The following is a 24137-nucleotide window of genomic DNA, read 5'->3' on the forward strand; positions in this document are numbered from 1 at the left end:
ACATGCTTGTTATCCGTGGGTCTCTCACTGGCCCTTGTTTGGCCCTCTGGTGCCCCTTGGAAGAGTCTTGATGATTGTAAAGCATCTGAAAGCTATCTCGTGAGAGCTTAATGGTGTTCCTCATATAACATGGGCCTAGAAACCTCTAAATGCGCTGGAGATTCTCTGGGTCCGCAGGACAGCTGCTCGGGCGAGCGCAGAGCATAGGAGACCGTGCCTTACTTCCTGCCAGAGAGCTTAGAAGTCCTGCCTGTGTGCCAGGCAGCCAGTTTCCCTTGTCATTCATGGTTTGGGGACCTTTCCTTTTACACCTGAACACTTTTGAGAGTGGAAAGTACACCAACTGGATGGGGTATGGAGAAACCAGGACTATCCAAGGTGGAATTGAGAATTTTTCAAGCAAAAGTTTGAGTCAGTTACAATGACAAGCCTTCTCTTTTTCATACCCACTGCTTTTCAGCTAATCTCCAAAGCCATAATTTCTTCATCAGAGACAAACTGGCCCCCATTGGGGGTAGATTTGATTTCTGAATCTAAATTCTTTTTACATATTAAGAATTAGGCCCAGAGAGGTTAAGAAATGTATTGAAGGTCATTCAGTTCATTGACAACATATTTTTAAGGGAGAAAAATGTAATTTCTATTGGGGAAATAGGACTAAAAGGCCAACCAGCACCTACTATGTGCCAGTCACAATACCAGAATTTTTTTACCAGTTTTATCGAGATGTAATTAAGGTACAGTGCTGTCTAATTTTAAGGTGTAGAGCATAATGACTTGACTTATGTATATCATGAAATGATTAGCATGGTAAGTTTAGTGAACACCCATCATCTCAAAGAGATACAATATTTAAGGAGTAGAAAGTAGTGGCAGGCCAAGCACCAATGAGCACACAGTGCTCATTCAGGCATCCCAGGACCCCCGCTTAACACACCTCATTGGCCTCTTTGAGCCAGGAGGCATGAAGTATGAAAATGACTGAAATCTCACTAGGGACCCATCCCTGGTGGAGATGATGGAGGTGGCCCTGCATGTGCTGAGCAGGAATCCCCGTGGTTTCTACATCTTTATGGAGGGAGGCCGCAGTGAACACAGACACCATGGAGGCGTAGCTTACATGCACTGAGCCAGGCAGTTGTGTTCAACACCGCCATCGACGAGGCTGGCCTGCTCACTAGCAAAGAGGACACACTGACCCTGGTCCCTGCCGACCACCCTTATGTCTTCACCTATGGTGGCTACCCATTGCGTGGAAGCTCTGTTTTTGGGCTGGCAGAGGGCAAAGCCTCTGATGGCAAATCCTACACCTCCATCCTTTATGGCAATGGCCCAGGATAACAACTCACAGAGGCTCAAGGCCTGATGTTGATGAAACCAAGAGCAGGGGCCTGGTGTACCGGCAGCAGTCGGCTGTGCCCCTGGGTGGCGAGACCCACGGAGGTGAGGACGTGGCGGAGTTCACAAGTAGCCCTCGGGTGCACCTGCTGCACAGCTTGCAGGAGAAGACCTTCGTGGCGCACGTCATGAGCTTCACTGCCTGCCTGGAGCCCTACACCACCGACTGTGACTTACTGCCCCCCTCTGGGCCCACCACCACCGGGCACCCTGGGCTGGCCGCCTGTGCCCCCTTGCTGACGGGGCTGGCTATCCCTGCCCTGCACTGACCCCCACTGGCTTTGAAGCCCAAGCCCTGGCTTCAACCAATCTACCACCTCGGTGTCCTCACCTGGGACCCTTCTCGAGACCTTCACCTCCCAGCAATAATGGCCTCAGTCCCTCCGAGGATCTGACCATCCTGGAGGCTGAGGCCCTGAACTTCCTGTGACACCCTTGGTCCTCCTTCCCGCTCTCACCTTAGCAGCCCAGATTTTGTACTGTGCTGCCCAGGACCCCAGGAAAGAAGGAGGCTGGGAGCAACTGTCTCTTCCTTCCCCCACCAGGCATGGCTCTTGTTGACCTGGAAGGGAACCTGAAAGCATCTTTCTGGCCAAGGAGGCTGCTGGGGTCAGGATACTCAGGAGGCCTTTGAGACAAAGGCCTCAGCTGCCCCTCCTAGGAACCCAGAGGGACCATAGCAGAGAGGAGATGGCGACACAGAAAGGCGAGGAGACCTGTCCCAAGTCACTCAGCCACTGTAGTGGTGGCCCCCCAGTGCCCATTCCAGGCTGGGAGATCCAGGGAGCAGCTGGGGAGGCTGTGGGTCATGGGAGATCCCCTCCCTCCTGGGAGGGACAGAGCAATTGTCAAATAAACCATTGTACAGTGTGATGGCAGAAGAAAAAAAAAAGAAAGAAAGAAAGTAAGAGAAAAAAATTCTTTCCTTGTGATGAGAACTCCTAGGATTTACTCTCTCAACAACTCTCACATATAATATAGCAGTGTTAATTATCTTTATCATGTTGCACATTACTTCTCTAGTAATAATCTTTTAACTGAAAGTTTGTACCTTTTGACCACTTTCATCCATTCCTCTCCCCCACCCCACCACCCCATCACTTTTTTCTATGAATTTTTTTTTTTTTTTTGGTCTTTTTAGGGCTGTACCCAAGGCATATGGAAGTTTCTGGGCTAGGGGTTGAATCAGAACTGCAGCTGCTGGCCTACACCACAGCCACAGCAAGACAAGATCTGAGCCATGTTCTGTGACCTACAGCACAGCTCAGAGCAATGCCGGATCCTTTACCCACTGAGTGAGGCCAGGAATCAAACCCATGTCCTAATGGATACTAGTTGGTTTCATTACCACTGAGCCACAGGAGAACTCCCTTGATGAATTTTTTTTTTTGCTTGTTTTGGTGTATAATTGACCTACAACATTATGTTAGTTTCTGGTATACAACATAATGATTCGATGGTTCTATACATTTCAAAATTATCACTGTGATAAATCCAATTGTCACTTGTCACCAAAGGTGCTACATAATTATTAACTATATTCCCCACACTGTATATTTCATACTTGTGACTCATTTATTTTGTAACCGAATCTTTGTACCTTTCAATCTCCCTCGCCTATTTCTTGCATCTTTCTTCCCTCTAGCAACCACTTGTTTGTTCTCAGTATCTATGACTTCTATTTCTGTTATGTTTGTTCATTTGTTTTGTCTCTTAGATTCCACATATAAATGGAGTCATACAGTATTTGTCATTCTCTGTCTGACTTACTTCACTTACCACAATACTCCCTAGGCCCAACTATGTTGTTGCAAGTGGCAAAATTTCATTCTTTTTATGGCTGAGTAATATTCCATTATCACATTATCAATTCTTCATTATAAATTCATCAGTCAATGAGTACTTAGGTTGCTTCCGTATCTTGGGTAATGTAAATAATGCTGCCATGAACATAGGTCTCCATATATCTTTTCAAACTGAAGTTTTCATTTTCTTCAGATAACTACCCAGAAGTGGAATTGCTATGGTAGTTTTATGTTTAACTTTTTGAGGAATCTCCACACGGCTTTCCATAGTGGCTACACAAATCTACATTCCCACCAACACTGCATAAGGGTTCCTTTTTCTCCGGACATACTAGGATTCTTTAAACATATTTTTTATCAGTTAATATTAATTGAACATTTACTATATGTTAGCCACTGTGTTGCAATCCCAGTCCTCAAAGAGTTCACCAATCTACTGCCACATGCAACCTACCACAGACCAGTAGGGTCAATAGTCTCATCCCATTTTAAGGTCTTTGGGGACACAGAGCAGGAAAATAGATACACGAGAAGAAATGAGGGCTCAGAATAGTGAAGATATTTTCCCAAAGGCACGAAATGCCTAAGTGGGGGAGCAGGATTCTGATTCCCTCCCATACATCCAGGAATCACAAGGCAAACAACCGGCTCTTCCCTAGCATAGAGTTTGGCATTAGGAAGCCTTTCTTGCTACTGTGGCCTCGGAGGTGATTTAAGGTACAAGGGCACGTTCCGTGCACGGATCTCCGGCCGAGTCAAGTCAGAGCAAACCAGCTGCCGATGTCTCGGGTTTCCTTTCCTTGGTGTTTTCTTATCTGTCTCCCACCAATGGCTTAGCCTCTATTGGTGAGTGGGGTCAGGAAGTGGCATACAGTCTCTGTTTTTATTCTCTGTATGGAAATTTTCTAATTATAGGTCACCCCGAGAGTTTCCATTCTCCCCCATGGCACTTCACTCTGTTTATGTAACTTAATAAGCAAAGCCCCAGGGCCTTTTTTTTTTTTTTTTTTTAAAGACTTAAACCATGAAGCTTTTAATGAGGAATCAAACTCATTCCCTTATCTTTCTGATTAGTGAATAGCCGCCCGTCTGTTATCTGCTTAGTCTGTAGCTGAAATTACGATCGCCTCTCTGGTCAGGATTTTATAGTCTGATTACGCCTTAAGCTTCCTGTGTGAGCCATCGGGGGAAACAGGAACATTAACGACCACCCCCACCCCCACCTCCACCACCCCCACCAAAAAATAGATTCAAGTACAGTCCTTTAAAACACCAGCCTTCAGAGAATAAAGAGGTGATGTGTCGGAGTATCAAGAAACCAGAGTTACAGTTCAGGAAGGAGAGATTAAGTGTGGCATCTGATGCAACCAAAGTTGCCCATTGAGAGCTGGAAGGGAAGTGAGGTTTCAGACAACTGTGATGCTGTGAAGAACACAAGCTGAAGGCCAACGCTTAAACAGTTTTATTTTAAAGACGTGACTATTCCTTCCCTAACTACCTCAAAAGAAATTCTGAAAGTATAGCATCTCTGTCTAGGGTTTACTGAAAATGTAGTCAGTAATAATTAATAACTTTGAGGCAAAATCTGACCAGTAGCAACAATCCAGTCCCATAGAATAAAATGAAAAGGAAGATCTCACCAAAACACATTTTCAGCCAAATTTTTTAAAGTCAAAAAAAAAAAAAAAACACCTCAAAAAAAACACAACTATGTAGGAAAGATTCTGCTCTCGCCCTGCCAGCAGTATGTAAACAGAAATCTCTTTTGCAGAACCTCTCAACAATGGAAGCTGAAAAGGAAATATAAAAGGAGTAGGATTTTGGTAGAAGACTCTGACCTTGAAGAGCTACACTAATATTAACTACTACAAAATTAACTTTTTAATTATTCTCCAGGGGCTGCAGAACATGCTTAAAATGAAGGGAAATGAATTTATGAAAAAGGCTGCCAAGTAGGATCAAGGAAGGTGCCAGCAATTCAGGAAGCAAACAGCACCGAAGCAGGCATGCAGGGCCCAGAGAGACAAGAGTAACTGACCCAGGAAAGTCACCAAGCTTGGCAGAAGCAGCCACAGTTGCAGACTTACCACCAAAGTGTTTCTTACCTTCCTGGTTGATGAGGTGGGGAGTAGACAGGGTACCATGTTGCATGCTCCTAGCACAAAAATCAGTGTCATCACCATCACTGCTATGCTATTTAGTTGGAAATTCCTAAGCGATGTTCATTTAGTAGACAGTTGAAGCCAGATAAACAGACCTTTTCCAGCCTTTGGTTTCCTGCCCAATTTTACTTTAATCCATGTTCCTTCCATTTTGATAAATGGAAAAAATATTTTGAGTTTAGTATGTTCCCTTGTATGGGAATTTCTCTGAGAATCCCTTAAGAGTCTATTTATCATCCAGGCAGGAAAAGTTTGTTGAGCTTTGCATTTTGTTGATTGTATAATGAAAAGAATGCACACTTTCTATTGTTCAGTAAATACAGAATATTGCATGTATACAGTAGTATACTGATTTACATATTGCTTAATATATTATCATACTGAATGTTTTTCCCAAGCATGCATAGCTCTTTTCTCCTCTCCCCAATGCCCGTCGCCAAGCCCTTCACAAAAAAATCACCGCTTTAGGACTTAGCCTAGGAATATTATCCCGTTTCTAATACACACTGCAGAGTGGTTTTCTGAAGGAAGCAGGACTTCAGCAGCTTGTGAAGTTCCTATGAACTGAAGGCCGAAAATGTAGCAAGTGTGGAGAAAAGCTGGAAGAGCAAAGGAGGAGAATTACATCGATTATATAGACAGGTGAAAAGTAAACAGGTTGGAGTTCCCATTGTGGCTCAGTGGTTAACAAACCCAACTAGGAACTATGAGGTTGCGGGTCCGATCCCTGGCCTCACTCCGTGGGTTAAGGATCCAGTGTTGCCATGAGCTGTGGTGTAGGTCACAGACATGGCTCGGATCATGCATTGCTGTGGCTATGGTGTATACACCGGTGGCTTCAGCTCCAATTCAACCCCTAGCCTGGGAACTCCCACATGCCACGGGTGTGGCCCTAAAAACCAAAAAAAAAAAAAAAGTAAACAGGATGCTCTTTAGCCCCTCAACAAAATAAAAGTGGTCACCTGAGCCACCAAAGCTTTAATAATGGGTGAATCCAAATATATTTTAATGTAATTGCCAGGTCCACCAGCAGCCCACACAGTGTCTTTAGGCAAATTAGGAAAGCACATTCATTCCTCAAAGCACTTGACTTTCATCTTCTGAAAAAATCATTGTAATGTGCTGATTTTTTTAAGAACAAGAAACTTACCTGCCATCTACTTTAAGTGGCATGTAAATTTGCACAAATGTACAATGTGATGTGAACGATGCTCCATGGAAGGTCCTTTGTTCAATCTACAACTTAAGCTCAGTGACACCCAACTCCCCTGGGCATCACTTGTGTAATGCCCATCACCCCAACCATGAGGAGCTGAGTCTGTTTTATGCATAGCTTCAGCTGGCTGGGTTCCTGGTACAGAGTAGGTTCTCAATATGTAAACACTGAACGACTGACTGACTGAATGAATAAATGAGTGAAAGGTCTTCCTTTAACGTAAGAATCCACTGTGAAAGTGAAAACTAAGGGGAATGTACATTGATGCAGCCACTATGGAAAACAGTATGGAGGTTTTCCAAAGAACTTAAAATAGAACTACCCTAGGACTATCAATTTCACTCCTGGGTATATATAAAAAAATGAAAACACTAATTTGAAAAGATACATGCACCACAATGTTCAGAACAGTAGTATTTACAATAGCCAAGATATGGAAATGGCCTAAGTGTCCATAAATAGATGAATGGATAAAGGAGATGTGGTAAATGTATATATATATTTATTATATATATATTATATATATATAGTGGAATAATACTCAGCCATAAAAAAGAATGAAATTTTGCCATTTGCAATAACATGGATGGTCTTGGAGGGTATTATGCTAAGTGAGAAGTCAGAGGGAGAAAGAGAAGTTTGTATGATATTATTTGCATGTGAAATCTGAAAAAAAAAAAAAACCCTAGTGAATATAGCAAAAAAGAAACAGACTCACAGATGCAGAAAACTAACCAGTGGTGACCAGTGGGGAGAGGGAAGGGGGGAAGGGCAAGATAGGGGTGGGGATTAAGAAGTACAAACTATTAACGTATGAAATAAATAAGCTACAATGACATATTGTATAACATGGGTAATATATATAAACTGAATATAACCTTTTAAAAAATGTGAATCAATACCTTGTGCACCTACAACATATAATACTGTACATTAGCCAAACCTCAATAAAAAAACTATCAAAAAAAGGGAAAACTAAGCATGGCTAATGTTTACTGGGCAACTTCTATGCATCAGGCCATATGCTAAGCACAGATGTGCATCTGCAAGAAACTCCTGTGAGGTAGGTATTACTTCTCTCCACACCCTGAGAGGCTTAAAGAGGTTAAGTAACTCACTGATGTCATTTTACTTATGAGTTACAAACCACATGACTGCTCTAGTCACATTCCTCACTAGCAAGTCACCCCGGAGCAGGCATTGCTCTGAGAGGCTGCTACACCTGTTAGAAACACAGAGTACCCATGTGTGGCCAGGCCAGCAAAGAGAAGACACCAGAGGTTCCAGTGTTTGACTTCCTTTTCAGTCTGCAGAAACAAAGTTGTCCTCTTTATGCAACTCAGGCCAGTAACAAGATCACACTAAATTCCCAGTCCTGGCCTGCATGCCCAAGACTCACCTTTGAATCAGGATAGCAGCAATTCATCCAGCTCTACAACAGCAGGCCCCTTTGTCATTTGAGGGTGTAACACCTAGGCCCATAGCACATTCTGAGGTAGCCTGGCCACAAGATGGCACTGGAGCTCAGACGTCACAAAACTATTTGGATTCCTTCTCCAACCGTATTTTAATTAAGATAATAACCACAATCCCCGTGATGGCAGAATTATTAGGCACTTACTATGCCTCTACAAGCATTATCTAATTCTCACAGCAACTCCTTGGGGTCGATCCCTTACTAATTTCATGTCACAGATGAAGAAACTGCGCTTTAGAGAGGCAACTATCTTGACGAATGTCAAGGAAGAGCTAGTAAGAGGCAGGGCAGAGATTTAAATATAGGCAACCCAACTCTCCATAGCCTCCTGTTCTTACCCGCCCCGCTGCTCTGCTTCCTCCCACGGTATCATCCTCCGGACGCTCAGCTGCTGAGCACAGGTTCAATACGACCACGGGTTATTTTTGAAACTCCTCTTGGGAAATCCTCTCTCTCAAGGGGGGAGGAAGAAAAACCCCATTCAGGCCACATAAGCACGTCAGGCACAAGCTATGATTCAGATGGACTGGAGTTGTTTTTTCAACCTCAAAGAGCACCATCCTAGTGGTGGGAAAAAAGGGTCCCTGCCTGTGGTGCAGGGAAGCAAAGTCGGCTGGATGTGGCTGCAAGATCTCACGTGTTGCAGAGGCCCCAGCAGATGGCCCAAGGGTGAGCCCTGGCCCCCCATTCCCACCATGGGATCTAGAACAGACCCTTAGATTCCCTACCTTCTGGTACTAAAAGGGGTTAAATAAGGCCTGCCCTGTCTTCTTTGCTGGGAAAACGTGTGAAAGTCCTCACTGCTGATGTCATTTAGTGGTAAGTAAGGTATAACAACACTGTATTTCTCCTCCTTTTCACCTAAGCAACCCCCTTTTGACCTTCCTAAGTCCAGTCCTTCTTTACAACTCAAGTCTTTCCCTGAAAACTATTCTTAAAGACTAGGTCTTAAGAGACCTGCTCCTCCCACTCCCAGCCATTGATTCTGTCTCCATTTCCAAACACAGTGACCCAGGCCTTCCACTGCTCACCTCCAATCCACCTCTCCTTCCTCATCTCTCCTACCTTAGTCCCCTCCTTGGCCTTACACCCCCCAGACAGACTAGATTCTCTGTTGCTCAAACATGCTTCTTATTTCCCTACCTCTGCAACTCAGCTATTCCCTCCACCTGACTGGGTTGTGGTTCATGCCGCCCAACATCTGAGCCATTGGTCTTTGATCATCCTCTAAGGAATGACTCCTCATCACTGCACTGGCCAAGAGGTGGACACATGATCCAAGTCATACCTACCAGGCCCTCTTGCCTTGAAATTTGTACTTGGAGAGGAGAGACCCAACCCAATAATGTCGGAGTTGACCCATCCTACATACCATGCTCTGAAAAAGAAAACCAGCTACCCATGTCTACACATCAATCTAAAAGGTATGTTTCCTTGGAGATTCAGTTTTTGATTTCAATTCAGGGGCTACTCCCACAGTCTTTAATAGATTCCCTGCTTTTCCTCCCCCCCACCCCTTCCTTTTCAATTAGCCAGAGACACTTGTGCTTGTAGCCACTAACCAATCCTTCAAGATTCAGTTCAAGTGACAACTGTGTCATGAAACCTCACTGCAAGCACATTACAGCAGTCATTTGTACACATTTTTATTTCCCCTCTAGATGATTTACTCCTTAAATTCAAGGACTGGGTCTTGCTCATCTTTGTATCCTCAACAGTTCCTAAGCATAGTGCCCAGCACATGGTGTCATTTCATGATACATAGTACTTGTAGCCATGGCCAACAAGCCATTTGAGAAGCAGAGTGCAAAGTAACTGATGGGATTTGGTGGAATTTTAATTCTGTATTCTGCAATATTCAGACATGTTGTTAGGTAACTGAATTTGTTCTACTATAGGAATCATCTATCCACATTCTACAACTATTACCACATTTTTAAGAGAGTCTAAGGGCTACTGTGAATTTGAGAGTGCTTCTCAGACCCAGAGACTTCAACTCTTGTCCTGCTTCTCCTCCCTGCTGAAATGTCAGGCCTCTGGCAGCTGCCACCATCAGATCCCAAACAAGCGTGTGAATAACAATGGGAAGTGTGACAATTCCCTAAGTTTTTTTGTTTGTTTTTTTTTTAAAACCTTCACAGGAAGGAGCTTGACTCTGGAGAAATCTATGTTTAGACTCTTGTCTTTTGTATTTAGTTTAGTAAACTGCATTTCAAGGCCCCTAGGATACAAGTTATACTCATTATATGCAAAAACAACTTCCTCTTTGACATGATTTGCACGTCAGAAGATAAAAGGTAACCAAAAAGTAAGAACCACTGTAGTACAAAACCGACCCCCAGTTAATGTAAAACTTTAAATGAGTGCAATAAAACTGTTTATTGCAGCATATATATATAATATATATATGCTTATTGCAGCATATATTTATATATATAAATTCTATAAAGCCAAGCATGATTTTTTTATCTCTATTATGAAAGGGTGTTTCTTTTCTCTTTCCAGATTTGAGATCATTCTGAAGGAAAGGAAGAGGCCAGGAGAAAAGAGGCTGACAACAATGTTTTTGAGCCTACTGCTCCTTCCTCTCCCCACCAAGAAGACAGCTATTTGGGAGGGGTCCTGATAGCAGCAGCCTCAAGCAGAAGTGTAGGAAAAGTTTTAAATCCTGTAAATATGCACTGAATTAGAACCCCCCTGCCCTAAGTTCTGTGGCTTATTCATTTCCAATAATTACTGAACATCATCACAACAAGAATGAAAAAAAAATGACAAAAAGCTATTTCCCAATACATCCATATTTTCAAAGGTTGTCCCATAACACAGAAAAGACTAAGTTTGAACTTGACTTAAGGTCAGAAAAACCTAAGGACATTATCTGCATGAAAACAAAAAGTACAATCTGGGAAGATGGAGGAGAGATACTTTTTCCTATTCCTTCTATTAACTATAACTGAAACCCCAGACATTTACATATAAAACAAAAATAAAGAGACTCTGAAAAGTGGAGAGAAGAAGGTAGATTGGGAGGAAGGAAGGCAATATTAAAGAGCAGAAATCAATGAAATTGAGAATGGAAAAAACAGTAGTGAAAAATCAATAAAATAAGGAGCTGATGCTTTGAAAAGATCAACAAAATTGGCAAATCTCCACTAAGACTAACAAAGAAAAAAGAGAGGACACAAATTTGACAATAAAAGTATCAGAAATGATAAAGTGGTAACACTGCAGACTCTGTAGACATCAAAAGGAGAATAAGAGAAGAGTATATTCAAAAAAACCCGTGCGTGTTTAACTCCCTAGACAAAAGAGACTAATTCCTTGAAAAATATAAGCTACCAAAACTCACAGAATATGAAAAAGATAATATGAATAGCATATAAATATTAAGGAAATTCAGTTCACAATTTAAAAACTCCCAGCAAAGAAATCTCCAGATCCAGATGGTTTCATTGGTAGAGAACTCTACAAAAATATTTAATATAAATTCTATATACAGCCTCTTCCAGGAAATAGAAAAGGAGGTAATTCTTCCCAGTTTATTTTACAAAGCTAGCAATACTCTGATATCAAAATGAGAAAACGAGTACAATAGAAAGAAACTACATACCAATATTCTTCATGAATAAAAGCAAAAATTATTAACAAAATATTAGCAAATAGAATTCATCAATATATAAAAATAATTATTCATCATGTCCAAGTGGAATTCATTCCAGGCATGAGGGCCAGTTCAATATTTGAAAATTTATCAATGTAATCCACCATATTAACAGGCTCAGGAAGAAAAATCACATGATCAATCAATCAAAACAAAAAAAGCATTTGACAAAATTCAATACAGTCAGAAAAATAAGAATAAACAGGAACTTCCTCAACTTGATAAATAATATCTTTCAAAACTTGCAACTAACATTACATTTATTTATTTATCTATTTATTTAGTCTTTCTTTATAGCCACACCCATGGCATTTGGAGGTTCCTAGGCTAGGAGTCGAGAGCTGTAGCTACTAGCCTACACCACAGCCATAGCAACTTGGGATCCAAGTCGTGTCTATGACTTCACAGTGCATGGCAATGTCAGATCCTTAACCCACTGAGCTAGACCAGGGATTGAACTTGCATCCTCATGGATGCTGGCCAGATTCCTTTCTGCTGAGCCATGATGGGAACCCTTAACATTACATTTTATGGTGAAAGACAATGCCTTCCCTCTAAGATCAGTAACAAGGTAGGATGTTCACTCTTAGCACTCCTTTTCAGCCTAATGTTGGAAATTCTAGCCAGCGCTATAATACATAAAAAGGAAATAAAAGATGCATATATCATAAAGGAAGAAATAAAACTGTCCTTACTTTCAAATGATATAATCATCAATATAGAAAAATCCCAATGTGGGAGTGCCCGTCGAGGCTCAGTGGTTAACGAACCCAACTAGGAACCATGAGGTTGCAAGTTCAATCCCTGGCCTTGCTCAATAGGTTAAGGATCTGGCATTGCCATGAGCTATGGTATAGGTCGCAGATGTGGCTTGGATCCTGCGTTGCTGTGGCTCTGGCGTAGGCCGGTGGCTACATCTCTGATTGGACCCCTGGCCTGGAAACCTCCATATGCCTCGGGTACAGCCCTAGAAAAGACAAAAAGACAAAAAAAAAAAAAGAAAGAAAGAAAGAAAAAAGAAAAATCCCAATGTATCTACCAAAAAAAAAAAAATCCCTAATGCATAAGTTCAGAGAGGTCATAGGATAAAAGATAAGCAAAATAATTCAATTATACTTCTATATACCAGCAATAAACACACTAAAACTTTAAGAATATAGTTTCATTTACAATCACTCAAATAAAATGAAATATTTAGGTATAAATCTAACAAAATGTGTACAAAATTTGTATAATGAAAACCACACAACAATGATGAAAGAAATTAAAGATCTAAATAAAGAGAAAGATATATCATGATCACGGATTAGAAGACTCACTACAGTCAATATGTCAATTGTCCCCAAAATGATATACTGGCTTAATGAAATTCCTAGCAAAATCCCAGCAAGACTGTTTTGTAGATTCAGATAATTTTAAAGTTTATAAAGGAACTAGAATAGCTGGAACAATTTTGAAAAGAAGAATAAAGTGGAGGTTTAGTCTACTCAATTTCAAGAGATAATATACAGCTAGAGTAATAAAGACTGTGACATACTGTCAAAGGGACAGGCATATAATAGATGAAACAGAATAGAGAACCCAGATATAGAACCACATAAATATGCCCAATTAGTTTTGACAAAGAAGTAAAACAATTTGGTAGAGGAAAGTTAGCCTTTTTAAGATGCTGGATAAATTGCACATCCATAGGCAAAAAGAGAGTGAGGGAGAGAAGGAAGGAGGGATGGAGGGGTGGGGAGTGAGGAAGGAAAAGAAAAAAGAAAAAAACAAAACCTTGATTTAAGTCCCATACCTTATATAAAAATTAACTCAAAATGTATAAAACCTAAACTTACAGGAAAAGAGAGGAGTCTATGGAATCTGGGACTATGCAAAGAATTCATAGACTAAACACCAAAAGCACATGCCATAAATGGAAAAATTGATAATTCAGGCTCCATCAAATTTAAAACTTTTGCTTTGTGAAAGACCCTATTAAGAGGATGCAAAGACAAGCTGTAGCCTAGGGAAAAAATGTCCCCAAACCACAAGTCTGAAAAAGAACTAATAGCTAGAATGTATAAATAACTCTCAAAACTCAAAAGTCAAAACCAGCAGAAATGAGTAAGTTGGAAATAAGAAAATGGGTAAAGCAAATGAAGATAAATTTCACTGAAGAAAATATACAAATGACAAGTAACTACATGAAAAGATGTTCAAGTCCAGAGAATTATGCTGAGCAAAAAACCAAACGAACAAACAAAAACCCCAAAATGTTACGTTATATGGTTCCATCTATATAACATTCTTGAAGTGACAAAATTACAGGAATATAGAATGATTAATATTGCCAGGGGGTAAGCAGAGATTGGGGCAGAAAGGAAGTAGTTTAGTTATAAAAGGCATCTTCAGAGATCCTTATGGTGATGGAAATCTGAATCTTGACTATCAATGTCAATATCCTGATTATGATATTATGTTACAGTTTTGTAAGATTTTATCACTAGGGAACACTGGTAAAAAAAATATATAAGATTGCTGTGATTATTTCCTATAACTGTGTGTGAATGTACAATTATCTCACAAAGTTTAGTTGTTTTTGTTTTGTTTTGTTTTTTTTACACCCACAGCATGTGGAAGTTCCCAGGGCCCCAAGCTGCAGTTGTGGCCTGCACCACAGCTGTGGCAATGCTGGGTCCTTCACCACTGTACCACAAGGGAATTTCCAAAAAATTTAGTTTAAATAATTTTAATAAGTCAAAAAGTAAAACGTACTTCAAGCATTGAAGGAAAAACACAAAGGAAGTTAATAAAATAGACACAGTCTCTCCTAACTGTAATAATGGTTTCTGCTTCCTGTTTTTTTTTTTTTTTCAAGCTATTAAAATGCTGTTTTTCAAGATAAAACAACAAGACACAGTAAGAGGGAAATTTTTGAAGGGGGTTGCAGATCAGCTGATTATCTGTAACATGGGAAGAGTTGAAAGGTATAGTAGAATAAGACATACATAAAAGTGAGAAAATATGCCATGGAGCCAGTGAATGTAAAGATATCTCATTCAACCAGTACATTTGGCCTGTCAACCTACAAGGCTTTCAGGGGGTATTTATCACAGATAAAAGAACAGAAAACAAAACATTTTTTTCGGCACACCCACAGCATATGGAAGTTCCTGGGCCAGGGATTGAATTGAGTTGCAGTTTTGACCTACACCATGGTTTTAGCAACACTGGATTCTTAACCCACTATGCCACAGCAAGCACTCCAGAAAACAAATATTTTTAATGAATAGATTTAAAGGAAAGAGAATAAATAAATCCAATTTCAGGGGTTCCATCGTGGCTCAGTGGAAACGAATCTGACTAGCATCTGTGAGGATGCAGGTTCGATCCCTGGCCTCGCTCAGTGGGTTAAGGATCTGGTGTGGCCAAGAGCTGTGGTGTAGGTTGCAGACACGGCTTGGATCCCGAGTTGCTGTGGCTGTGGTGTAGGCCGGCAGCTATAGCTCTGATTAGACCCCTGGCCTGGGAACCTCCATATGCCAGGGGTGGGGCCCTAAAAAGACCAAAAAAAAAGAAATCCAATTTCAGGTCAGTATTTGATTTTCAAAGTCTTTTCTACTCCAGGCCTTCACACTTTTTGAGCACTGTGGTTTTGCAATTTGAACTTCCCAGTTAATTCTTAAGATTAAGATAATGCATACAACAGTAAAATAAGCTCCCAAGTAGAGAAAATGTGCTGCTTTCAAAGAAAGTCTTTAAAATTTTTATAGTTAGCCTAGGAAAAAAATTACTATGGGTCTGTTGGAAAAAAAAAAATCAACAATCCTTTCCCAGTCATACCAGTCCTAGGTATGATGCATCTCATAAAGCTTAGCTCATATAGTTAATAATTAGTCACAGAGCATCTCCTTTATTTGTGACTTTGCTAAAGTTTAACACAATTTCTATTAGACCAGCATTAATCAACATCAGAGTTCATGTAGTGGAATTTTCTTGCAGAATCCAGAAAAAACCTGTCACAAGAGAATCTATATAGTCCTTCCAACAGACTTTGTGAAAAAAAATGTCATTACAGGAATGACCAAATCTTTCCTTAAAAGCAAGAAAAAAGATCATTGTCATTAATGATACAATTAAGAACTCAGCTACAGCAAGGGGAAATGAAAGAAGAAAAATATGTTCAGTAACACTATTTTGATTCTACAGAGATGAAACAGTCTAGTCCATATAGTTTAATTTCTAGCCTTGATTTTGTCTCTGAGTGAATTAAATGATTTTAATCAATCTTCCTTTGTTTTAGGTTTGTCTGAATTATATCTTTGTTTCATTTTGTGATATTCCACTAGTTTGGTTTTTCTATTTAAAAGGAATTTGAAAATAAATACCTGAGCCATAGTTTTAAATGTTATCTATATTTTATATGTGTTTTTAATGCCTTACTTCATTTGTCATGGATGGGAATTGTATTCAATTCTTTTTTTACATGTAAAAAGCATTCCATATCAATTAGGAGAAATTTCTCATAATGTGGTAGGACCAGGCAAATCTGAAGGAATCAGTTGGCCAGATGGACAGATTCATGGTTATTCTTTTATTTATTTATTTATTTATTTGGCCACCTCATGGCATATGGAGTTCCCCAGGCAGGGATCAGATCTGAGCCACAGTTGTGACCTATGCTGATGCTGCAGCAATGCCAGATCCTTAACTCCCTGTGCGGGGCAGAGGGTGGAACCTGTGTTTTAGTACTCTAGAGATGCCACTGATCCTGTTGCACCACAGTGGGAACTCCAGGCATTCATTATTAATAAGTCCTAGTAGAGAATCCATGTTCCTTGTCCCTTTGCATATGTTAAAATAAATAGAGACAGAGACAAACAAGAGAAGAAAATGGCATTAGCTTGGACCTTTGCCTTGTATTGCTATTGTATGAGTAAAAAGAAAAGTTGATTATGATTCATGTAATTTTTTAAACGCTGTTTACACAGTGTTATCTAGTCCAAAGGGAGGCAGTATAGATCTGGTATGAGACTATAACACACATCAGAGACTTAGATTTCTGCCCCACTGTCCTTTGCACATGACTTTCATGGCTGTGTCTGTTAGAGTCCTCCAGGGAAACAAAAGCAATAAGATGTGTATATCTATACCTCCAGAGAGAAAAAGAGGAAGTCCAAAATCTACAGGTAGAGAGAGACCCAGGGAAGAAATGATATTTCAGTTTAAGTCCAAAGGCAGACAGTAGGCAGAATCCACTCTTTGAAAGATGCCAGGGTTTTTTCTCTGAATCAGATGAGGCCCACCCACATTATAGAGGGCAAGCTACTTTACTCAGTCTACTGATTTAAATATTATCTCCGCTAAAAAATACCTTCACAGCAACATCTAGACTACTGTTTAACCAAAAAGCTAGTTACTGTGGCCAAGTTGTCACATAAAGTGAACGACTACAATGGCATAATGAACAAATTACAGCAGCTGAAACTCAGCCATCATGCCTCATTGCAAGCAGAAGGAAGTGGGCAAAGACAAAGGGTAGGAAACAGTGTCTATTTCTCTCAAGGAATTTTCCTAGCAATCCTAATCAACAACTTCTGCTTACAACTCAGGTGGAATTTATAATACTTTAGTTGGGAAAGCAAGAAGTTTGCCAAAGTAACTAATTCTGATAATCTAGGACCCAGAGTGAGTTTTCACATTTATCTTGCTTGGGGATCCATAGCATTTTTGCATTTGTGGCTTGATATCTTCCATCAGTTTCAAGGAATGTTCATTATTATTTAAATACTGCATTTGCTCTAGTCTCTTTCCACTCCTGAGACTCCAATCATACATGTGTTAGATCTTTTCATTATGTCCTAATGTCTCTCTTACATTCAATTTTGTATTTTCCATACTATCTTCTCCTGATTCTTCAGTCCAAATATACTCTTCTAATTTTTTTTTGCTCTAATGTGCTTTGTAAACCCATCTACTGAATTCTTAATTTCAATTATTGAAATTTTCAATTGTAAAAATAATGTTTAACTTTCTTTCATGGTTTCCAGTTCTCTGCTGAAATTTTCTACCCTGCCATCTGTTGGGCTGCACCCCACAGGCCTGCAAGCCTTCTAGCTGACCATCCTCAAGACTGAACAAAGAGCCTAGTGACAGCGACAAAGACAGTGACAATGGTTATGGGACAGGGGGTCTTATACAAAGCATCCTGGAGTGACACCCCACCAAGTGTAGCAGTCTTAACTACTTGGGGGAGAAGAAAGCTGCCATTTATAGGAGGAGTTGATGTCAGGTGGGCTCATCAGTTACCAGGGACTAAATTAAACAGGAATGTGCAAAGAGCATGAGAATAGCCATCTTTAGTGACCTGACCACACATCATCTAATATTTTGAACATATTAAAGTCTTTGTCTGATACCTCAAATATCAGGATAATTTGTCAGTCTATATCTATTTGGGTTTTTTTTTCCCCCTTGACTTGAGCGTTTGGTTTTGTCTGCTAGTATGCCTGGTAAACTGCCAGACATTGGGGATAAAAAGCTACAGAGATAACATTAGGCTTTGTGTGATATTATAATCCTTTAAAGATGATTTACTGTTGCTTCTAGTAGGTATTCAGAGTAAGAGCAGATCACATTAATCCAATTGAGCTGGCATGAAAAAGGATTTCTTTTTTTGTAAAGGTGATCTCTTTCTACATAATCCTTACTCTGAAGATTCAATGAAAGCTTGGAATGTTTTTGTTTGTTTGTCTTTTTTTATCTTTTTCTAGGGTCACACCTGCGACGTATGGAGGTTCCCAGGCAAGGGGTCAAATCAGAACTACAGCTGCCAGCCTACGCCACAGCTGTAGCCATGCTGGATCCTTAACCCACTGAGGGAGGCCAGGGATTGATCCCACAACCTCATGGTTCCTAGTCAGATTTGTTAACCACTGAGCCATGGTGGGAACTCCTAGAATGTTTTATTTATGAGAGTCCCTCCTCTTTCTTCATATGCCCTAGATTCCAATATTGTTTCTTCAGCCATATAACATTGGTAGAAACTCACCCTCTCAGCAAACATTTTCTTTTCAACTTGTTCATGTTTCATCCCCCATTTGTGAATCACCAAATACCTTCAGAGAGAAACTGGCTGCAAAAGTTGGGTCCATTTTTGTGTTTCTCTCCTCTCTTGGCACCTTAACCTCTGTCTTGGTAAGTATCAGTTGCCTTAAAATATATATATATATATTTAATTTATCCACCATTTTAATTGTTGCCACTTAGGGAACTGATCTACAGTTCAGCTTACCAGAAGCATCCAAATTTATGCTAGAATTTCCCTAGAGTGAATAATAATCTCTTGAAACCTGTATTTGTCAAACTGACACACTGACTGCCAAATCTCCACTTCACAAACAGCTTATCCTTCATTCTGTAAGGTGTTTAGGACATTGTTACTTTTTTTAGTTAAAAGAGAACAAAAGACATTACATATATGTTAATCTGGTACAGGACATAAACACACCTGAATTAATTTTCAAATAAGTCATTTTATCCTAAGTCTGAATATTCATTTTACCTTGCATATGAGAATCCCATTTTTCTCTAGAAACAAAGATGATATGCATTAGCAATGTGTGGACTATAAAGCATTTTGATATTTCTAAAATAGCACTCAGATCAACTTCATTTATCTAGTCCCTCTCACCTGCAAGGCATTGTGCTTTAGGTTTCGAGAAAAGATTATAAACCACAGAGGTTTAGATCCGAAGGAAACTTAGGAATCATCTAATTAGACTTATGCATTTTACGGAAGACTTAACTGGCCTCAAAACAAGATCTTTGGCTTTTTAACTTCTGTTCCATGCTCTTTTCATGATGAAGTATAGTTGTGGGTTCAAAAACAAACAAAAAAAAGATTCCTCTTATCTTTCTCCCCTTCTCCACTATGTCACTATGGACTCAAATTTTATTTTATTTTATTTTATTTTATTTTTTTATTTATTTATTTTTTGGTCTTTTTGCTATTTCTTTGGGCTGCTCCTGCGGCACATGGAGGCTCCCAGGCTAGGGGTCGAATTGGAGCTGTAGCCACTGGCCTACACCAGAGCCACAGCAAGGCGGGATCCGAGCCACGTCTGCAACCTACACCACAGCTCACGGCAACGCCGGATCATTAACCCACTGAGCAAGGGCAGGGACTGAACCCGCAACCTCATGGTTCCTAGTTGGATTCGTCAACCACTGCACCACGACGGGAACTCCAGTAAATGTGTTCTTAGTAAAAAAAAAATACAGTGATATAATGCTATCACAACTGTTTTGAGGGGGAATATTTCTGGTTTGAGGTGTAATTGTTCTCAAATTTTAAAAGATTTCACTAAATAAAATGTAATTCTGAAATGATGATTCATGTAACCTTAATGTAAGAACAGCATAATTCTTCCATCAGTCTTTTAAAATTATGAACATAGCTCAAAAAAGACCCATTACTAAGGAAGTTAGTAGTATAAAAATTAGCAGTATAACTTCCCACCAGAAGTTTACAGTCTCTGTGTATATGCTATCACATGTAGTTATGTAACATAATCATGTGTGTGATATATATGATTAAGGTAGTCATACTACGTCTGTCTCCCCTGATAGATTAGGAAGTCCATAAGGGTGGGAATTCTGGCTTTTCACTGTTAGCCTCAGCTTGAGGTCTATAATACAGCAAATTGTTAAATGAATAAGATCTTTTAAATCTATACAACTAGTTGAGACAATAAATGCCCTAGGAATTCCCAGGAGGATAAAAGAATCTGAACTGAAATCATTGAGTAAAAACATCATGAAGGAGTTCCCGTTGTGGCGCAGTGGTTGGCGAATCCGACTGGGAACCAGGAGGTTGCGGGTTCGGTCCCTGCCCTTGCTCAGTGGGTTAACGATCCGGTGTTGCCGTGGGCTGTGGTGTAGGTTGCAGACACGGCTCGGATCCCGCGTTGCTGTGGCTCTGGCGTAGGCCAGTGGCTACAGCTCCGATTCGACCCCTAGCCTGGGAACCTCCATATGCTGCGGGAGAGGCCCAAAGAAATAGCAAAAAGACAAAAAAAAAAAAAAAAAACATCATGAAGATGAAGGTTGAGGTAGACTTCTGTTACATTTGAGCCAAAGTGGATAGAATTTAGGTAGCCTGCAATATGGAGTAGGATGTTGTATTAGTTTCTAATTGCTACTGAAACCAATTACCAAAAACCTAGTGGCTTAAAATAGGGCAAATTAATTATCCTATAGCTCTGAAGTCAGAAATCTGAAATGAGTCTTACAAGTCTAAAATCGTCATGTTGGCAGAGTGCTGTTCTTTCTAGAGGCTTCACGAGAGAATGTTCCCTTGCCTTTTCCATCTTTTAAGGTCACCTGAATTCCTTGGTTTGGGACCCCTTCCTTCATCTCCAAAGTACATCACTTGAACCTCTGCTTCTGTCATCACATCTCCTTTTTCTGCCTTTGATCCTTTTGGTTCCCTTTTATCAAGCCCATTGTGATTGCTGGACCCAGCTGGATAATCGAAGATCATCTCCCTATCTCAATATCCTTCACTTAGTCACATCTGCAAAGTCCCTTCTGTCGTGTAAGTTAGCATATTCATGGGTTCTGGGGATTGGGGTGTGGACATATTCAGAGGTCCATTATTCTGTCCACTATGGATGTTTCAGCAAAGGTCCAATGCAGTGGTCCTCAGAGTGTGGCTGCTGAACCACACGGCATCAACATCACCTGGTAATTTGTTAGAAATGCACATTCTCAGCCCTCACCCCAGACTTACTGAACCAGAAATTCTGGTGAGGCCCAGTAACCTGTGCTATACGAAGTCCTCCAGCTTATTCAGCTGTACACTAAACCACTTTGAGGGACATTGCCCGAGAGTTTGGGAAAAGGCAAAGCAGGTTGTAAGTAGATGGACTTCACAGGCACAGAGGATTCCTAGATCCTAAGAACACAATGGAATCAGAGTACAGAGAGCCTGGCATCTCAGGAGAAGGGTTCCATCACAGGTAAATTTCTGTCTCCAAATATGACTTTGATGGGCTTCTTACAAAGTGAATTATTTAACGAGAATCCTCATTGATCACCTCAGGCATAAAATTTGTCTGTTCAAATTCACGAGTTTAACAGATTGACCTAGAAAAATAATTTCTTTCCTTTTAAAAATGTAAATCCAAAATGTATTATAGGGATCTCCAGATGAAAGACAAGTTTCTACATAAAAAAATAAAATACAGAAATAGTCAAAGGATTAGTTGATTATATTTTCACTCCAGAACATCTTCCTCAAATCAGCTGTAACAATAGCTGTAATCTACCAGCAATTTGACCATTTTCATTTTTTTCTCTAACAAGTAGCACAGTGGGGAATTCTTAACCAGAGTGTTATCTCAAGAAGGCTAGGCCCTCCGAAGAATTGCAGGTGACTTCCCAGGAGGGTTGGTTAAGAGCAGAGGACAATTGCCTTTCCAAAGGCAGAGAAACCAGACCATTTAGAATTGTGCTCTCCCAGAGGCAAACAGGAAGCAGGAAGCTCTCCGTCAGCCATTCTTACCCTGAGAAGGATGCAGAGCAGGAAGAGCAGTGGGAGGAGCCACAGCAGTTACTCGACCCGGCCCAGGAAGCAAGGTGGCTTATTCATCTGCAGACCTGGGCTGCTAGGTAGAGTGCAGAGAGCACCCGCAATGCACGTAACTCTCCCTGACAGCCAGGTAATCAGATCCATCCAGTTTTAACACCGAGGAAATGAAAAGAATGTATACTCAAAACACATTCATGAGGCTTTAAACAAACAAAAGGGAAGATAGTTCTGTCAAGCAGCAGTAAACAAGCTGAAGACAAGCTACCTTCCATCTCCAGAAGTCTTTCACTGGGCCCAAAACTCCTGTGGGTGAGCACCACCCTAAACCACAGCACTCAACTGGAGGAACTCAAAGTGAACAGAAACAGAAAGATGAGTTCCAGCAACCTCCCTGGCAAATGCACCAATAATAAGAGAAGCTAGTCCATGCTTCCTATATATATTGCTATACCTAGCCTCTTAGTCTTGCCCTAGGAGGGCACCAACAGCTTGAAAAATCACTGTTAGCATTTCTTCATGAAATTTAACAATACTCCAGAATAAACTTGAATTTAGAAAGAAAGTTAAGTGTTGAATGTTCCAAAATAAACGAATATATAAATATCATCATGATTAAACATTTTAAAACTTCCCTTCAGGGCATTGCAAAGGATCTATATAAAATCTACATCACATAGACAAAGGATCAGGCTTTGAGATCGTATTTGTAGAACAAAAAGGAGCAGAATTCAAGTCATCTATCAGGTGATGCTAATTAACGCAAATGTTGGTCCTGACCCGGGCCAAGTCAAACAAATTGGTCATATGATTTAAGACATTTCCAAATGTGTCTTTCCTCCAACTTTCACCATTAGCAGTGGCATGAGCAACCCACCACCCAAAGGGGAACACGTGGAGCCATTCTCGCCTTTTCCCTCTCCTCTTCCCTCTCGCCCATCCTCTTCGTGCACGTGCACAGTTGTAGTCACTGAGACCCTTTCTCATTTTACGTCTGCAATGCCCTCACCTCGGCTTCCCTCCATTACCACTGTCTCTCTCAGGATGAACACTGCCTCTTGTTTCATGTCCAAACCCTTGAAACCTTGTCCAGAAGGGCTGAACGCCTTCAACACAGCAGGCCCAATGCCCCTCACATGTCCATCTCATTCCCCCAGAAAAAAATCAGCATTTACCGTATCAGTGTTTCAATATAACTTTTTTTTGCTTTTAATATAATCATTGTATAAAATTATTTTTTTTTGCAATATGACTTACATACAGCAAAGGGAAGAAATCTTAGGGTACAGCTTGATTAATTTTTTCATAGGTGTACCACCTGTAACCACCACCTGTAACCACCACCCAGATCAAGATAGCAAATATAACACCTTGAAATGCTCTTATATCCCCTCCCAGCTAATACTTTGCTACCCAAAGGTAACCACTGCTCTAACTTCTATCACACTGAATTAATTTGCCTGTTTTAAAATTTTATATAAATAGAATCACACAGTGTGCATTCTTCTGTGTGGTATTCTACTTTATGACTATACCACCATTTAGTATCTATTTTGTGAATAGATGTTTGGGATGCTTCAGATTGGGGGCTATTATATAAATAAAGCTGCCATGAAAATTCTCATACATATCTTTTTGTGTGTGTGGACATATGCACCATGTCTGTTGTGTATATAGCCAGAAGTGGAATGTACATATTTTACTAGACTATGCACTGATAAACAGTTTTCCAAAGGGGTTGTACTCACCATTTTCTACACCCATGAATTATTACAAGAGTTGTGTTATTTTATTATAGTTCTTTATGTGTCCATTCCCCAATTACACTTGAGCTCCTTGAACACA

The sequence above is a fragment of the Sus scrofa genome, chromosome 8 (genome assembly GCF_054392235.1).
Source record: "Sus scrofa isolate SSC_HxYL_T2T_F1_AM1 chromosome 8, Sscrofa_HxYL_maternal_Yorkshire_Landrace_v2.0, whole genome shotgun sequence".
Taxonomy (NCBI): domain Eukaryota; kingdom Metazoa; phylum Chordata; class Mammalia; order Artiodactyla; family Suidae; genus Sus; species Sus scrofa.